At 36.7% G+C, this 4,958-nt stretch overlaps 1 long non-coding RNA gene across 1 annotated transcript; it reads right to left on the bottom strand.

Moving 5' to 3' along the window:
- Positions 1–4,576: 4,576 nt before the first annotated feature.
- Positions 4,577–4,958, bottom strand: LOC122602798. The gene is made up of 3 exons (XR_006324403.1): positions 4,908–4,958; positions 4,762–4,826; positions 4,577–4,645 (listed from the first exon to the last, which is right to left on the bottom strand). It is a non-coding gene; the product is annotated as an uncharacterized LOC122602798 (long non-coding RNA).

Below are 4,958 nucleotides of genomic sequence, written 5' to 3'. Positions count from 1 at the left end.
TATTTAACGGTTCCCTTATTCTTAAGCCATTGAACATAGCAAGAAAAGAAACTCGAATACAGCTGACAACATTAACCATGCAATTGAAAATTTTGGTTTATATAGAATTTGTTTAGGACTGTTTGGATATTTTAGTGTAATTGGTTAACTTGTTTGATCAATAACGTCATAATAATACATCATATAGGATTGGTGGTGCGGAGTGCACGCCTATTTGAATTTATTATGACCTTAGGGGCGAAGCCCCTAAGGTACGGGGGTCCAGGGGCAGCGCCCCTGAGAGCGGGGTCCAAGGGGCGGCAACCCCTGGCGGGGTCCAAAGGGCAGAGCCCCTGGCTAGGGTTGAGCTGGTAAAAATCGCTAAATTGTACCCATATACTTGTATCAAAATTGGCAATTCGTGAAACCCCAATAACTGTTGTTTAGACAGTTAATATTTGGATAAATACATCCCGTAATCAATTCTGATCATTCTCTTTTTCCTTTTTCCTGGTTTTTCTCTAAAATATCAACACATAGAAAATTCTTAATTCTCTTAATTGTATCCGATTAAATAGTTTGGGTGAACCGCCAAATTGATTCAATCTGAAAGTGATTACACGCCTTTCAGAGTTTGTTTATATCCGGTTATCTGTTCGTTATTAACGAATTTCCCCAATAAGGACAACTTAATTATACCCATATACTTGTATCACGTATACCACTGTATTAACCAGTTCGAAGATTTCGTCTTTAGGCCTCTCACTAAGGCTCTTCGATGGGGTCGTCGACACTCCTAGCTTAGGGAGTGAGCTCGTCGACGGGGGCTTCCTTCGTTGCACATCGATCGGTCAAAGCGTATTGACGAGGGGAGGAGCGTATGGTGGGGACCGCATGTAACGTAAACAAAAAAAAAATGATTTTTTTCAAAATTTTTGAAAACCAACGGCTAGTATGCTTTCTTTTTATTTTTTTCCCCTTTTCATCTATATATACTACCAATTAATCCATTTTCTTCTTCACCACATTTCATTTCTTCACAACTCCTTTCACTTTTTCTTCACAACATCAACAATTTCTTTCACTCCCACTACATCTCTAAACCATGTCAAACAACAATGAAAACCAAATTAACGACATGTGGAGTCACTTTCTAGAAAACCCAATGCCGGGTATGCCCCCGATGCCGGCTATGCCGGCTATGTCGTCAACTAACCAAGGCCAAACAAGCCATGCTTCTAGCTCATCCAACCCGATCCCAATGGGTCTTTCACCCCCTTGCCTCGTTAACCCATATTCTCAAGCGTATTACAATCAAATTGGTTACAATCCAGTTATGGGTCAAACTCAAACTTGGACCGAGTCTCAACGTTTGGCGTTACTCCAAGCCCAAATTCAAGCTCAAATGCAAGCTCAAATGGCGTTTGACTTTCATCACCAACAACAACAAAGACCAAGAACCTCACAACCGCCATTGATTATCAATAAAAATGTCCCCGACAAAGATAGTGTCGTGTCTGCCGATGATGAAGATGAAGATGAAGTTGTGGAGGTGGGTCGTGGGAAGAGGCGCGCCACAAAACCGAGAGAGAAAAGGAACTGGGAAGATGATGATACACTGTTGTTAGCACGGTGTTGGGTGCATTGGTCGCAGGACCCGGTGGTGGGTAATAGTCAGACGGAGGGTATTTTTTGGAAAAAAGTGGTGGAGATGTTTAACAACGAAACATAACACGCAGCACGTACGAAGAGCCAAATACACGGCAAATGGAACAAGATTAAAAAAGGTGTTAAGGCATTTGGTGCGGCGTTGAAGAAGGTTAGCGAGCACGGCCGACAAAGTGGGGTGGATGAGCAACAGGTGGTGGATGCAGCTGTGAAACTATACAAGAAACAAACAGGGGAGAAATTTTGGCATTACCAAAGTTGTTATGACCTTCTTAAAACCTTGTCCAACTTTTGGAATAAAAACGAGGCCACGGGTAGTCGACAAGCTCCGGCGGTGGATTTGATCGCCGATGATGTTCCATTAGGCGGGACCCCCATTCCCACTCCTATTCCCACCCCCACCCCGGTCCCATTTGAGGCCTTATTTGGGTCAGACCCCATTAGGCGACCACTGGGTCGTAATGTTAGCCGGAGGTTATCTAGTTCATCCGATGCCACATCGGGTTCTGAAATAGCTCAGTTCGTTAGCTCTTATCTTCAAGAACAAAAAGAAGTCTTGCGACGGGCCGAGATTAGAGATGCCATGAAGGTTTTGGCGAGACCAATTCCGACGGGCTTGTCGCAAACCGACTTTGAGGCACATATGAGATATCATCAATACTTGCAAGAGAACTACGGTAGCTCGTTTTATGCACTCGCGGCACCGGCGACACAGCCGGGTCCTAGCCACGTCCCGGAGGAGGACGACCAGACCGCCTCCGACGAGTAGTTTTTTTTTTTTTTTTTTTATAATTGTAATGTTTTATTTTTCCTTGCAATGTTTTATTTTTAAGTGTGCTATGTTTTTCATTTTTAGTTGTGATGTTTTTTTAATTTAGTTGTAATGTTTTATTATTAATAAAAATTTAGTTTTTTAATTTTGTGTAAATATAAAGTAAAATAAATAAAAAGTGTGGAAGAGGGGTTATAGGGAGTGATTGTGGAAGAGGTGGATGAAGAGAGAGAAAAACTGATGTGGCAGTGTGGAAGAGGTAAAGATGAGGTTAGCTTAGTATAAGGCCTTAGATGATGAGTATTGTAATGTATTTTAAAAGTAAATACATAAAATTTTGTGTTGTTTAATTTTTCTTTTTGGACAAAAGAAAAGATATTGTCAACCAAAATCATTACAATCAAGTTGTCTTTCACAACTTTGTTTCAACAAGTGACTATGAAAGAAAACATATACGAGTACTATATATATTATAAAATTTAACAACAGCTGTTACAATTTGATTTTTTGCTTAAACGAGTGATTTTGGTCTGTGGCGCCTATTCTTTCCTTTCTCCGTGAATGTTATGTGGGTCCCCGCCGTTGGATTCTTGTCTTGTAAATTGTAAGAGCATCAGGTATGATGCATCTATACAGAAACATCAAGAACGCCATATCAGCGTCACATCAGTTTTCATTATTTGATCACTTTTAGCCTGTTATGGATGCAGAATCATCCAGAAATTTTTTTTATTTTTATATATTACATAAATTATTTTTTTTAATTATTCTTGTAAGCTACTTTTTACATAATTGATACATTTATTTTACAAAGCTGTATTTATTTTTTTATGTTTATTTTTTTTGTTAAAAACAATGCATTTATAAATATCAAAAAGAGAATAGAGCATCATATGTGGATCTAATTACCAATGGCAATAATTATGTTCACTATAGTCTATATATAATTTTTTACCATGTATGTATAATACATAACAAATTCTTTTTACTTTAATTTTTCCATCCTTATCTCTTTGACTCTTTCTATGCCTATATATCAGTGTATGTGTCTTTTAATTAACTTGATGAAGCAAATACGAAGTAATCTTTTTAACTTCATGATAATCATCGTCATCACTCTAACCGGATCATCACTCCCCGACAAACCATCGTCTCCCCACCAACAAATTGGCGGTCTTCAGTGTCCCCCAGTTAACCACCACCATCGAACCATCGAAAATCCATGAACCCAATATCTGACTTTTGACCCAGATCCAATAACTACACCACCAGTTTTCTTTATCTATATAGCTTTCTTTATATTGTTGGTAAGTTTATATATACATACATACACATATATATAATTTACAGTGAATATATAATACATAATATATACTAGTATATATATATATATATCAGTTTATACAGAAGAAAACAAAAAAGAAAGATAGAGAAAGTGATGCCGGAAATCGGCGTTCTAACAAAGAACCACGAACAAGGTGCGGCGCCGAATGGAGGTGGTATGGATGGTGGTCCGGTGCCGAGGTGCCATGTCACAGTCGGGGTCGGGGTTAGGGTTAACCTTCCATACCACATGCTCTAATACACTCTCAATTCTCATATTATATCATTAGTCATTATTCAGTATATATCATATACTACTAGGTATTTTATCCCGCGCGATGCGCAAGTTGTTATAGTTATTGTCTAAAAATGTGTAAAAAAGACGACATATATTAAATGAAATACTAAATAATAATATATGGACAATATATTAATTATATATAATGCACAATGGAGATTTTTGTTGCCAAAAATTACACATAATAAAATGAATATCTTGAAAAAAAAAAAAAAAATCCTATGTGGCAATGTTTGGTGACAACTTTAAATTGAGGTTGAATAGATTTATAAAGCTAAGATAACTAATGTTTTCCGCACGATGTTCGGCTAATTAATTTAAGTTGATGTTTAATAAAGTGAGTTTATGAGTTAATTTTATTATAAAAAAATTACTTCAATTATTTATAAGTTACATGTAATTGATTACCATATAATAAAAAGATATAAAACATGAAAATTAGTAAGATAATAATCGAAGAGTTAGATAATATAAACGAATGACGTTGTGAAGAAAACTTACCGATGAAAAATTTACCATGTTTTTAAGTCAACTCCGTTAATAACAGGTAACTACTATATGAACTCCATATGCATCAAAGTCCCCACCACCTTCCATGTAAGTTTCTGCAAATTTAATGACAACCCAAGGTGTTAGAATGTTTGTAGTTGCAATATATCGCAACTTGTTTAAAATCTGTTTAACTTGTTTAGAGAAGGATTGAAAAAAATTAAATACTTACTAATGTTGAAAGCATGATGACGTGAGCTACCTCTGCCCATTTTTATACCTTAAAACGTTAAAGGCCTGAAAATATTTAAATTATCACATCAATCAATTTTATCTAATTGAGTTTATACTATAAGAATGTACTTAAAACTTAAATACCTCGTCATGACTTCATCGAATCATGGTATAGTGGCCCTTCCAATTTTTTTC

Source organism: Erigeron canadensis, chromosome 6, assembly GCF_010389155.1.
Source record: "Erigeron canadensis isolate Cc75 chromosome 6, C_canadensis_v1, whole genome shotgun sequence".
NCBI lineage: Eukaryota > Viridiplantae > Streptophyta > Magnoliopsida > Asterales > Asteraceae > Erigeron > Erigeron canadensis.
Note: the sequence above shows the minus strand (reverse complement) of the source record. Positions and strands in the feature narration are given on the sequence as shown.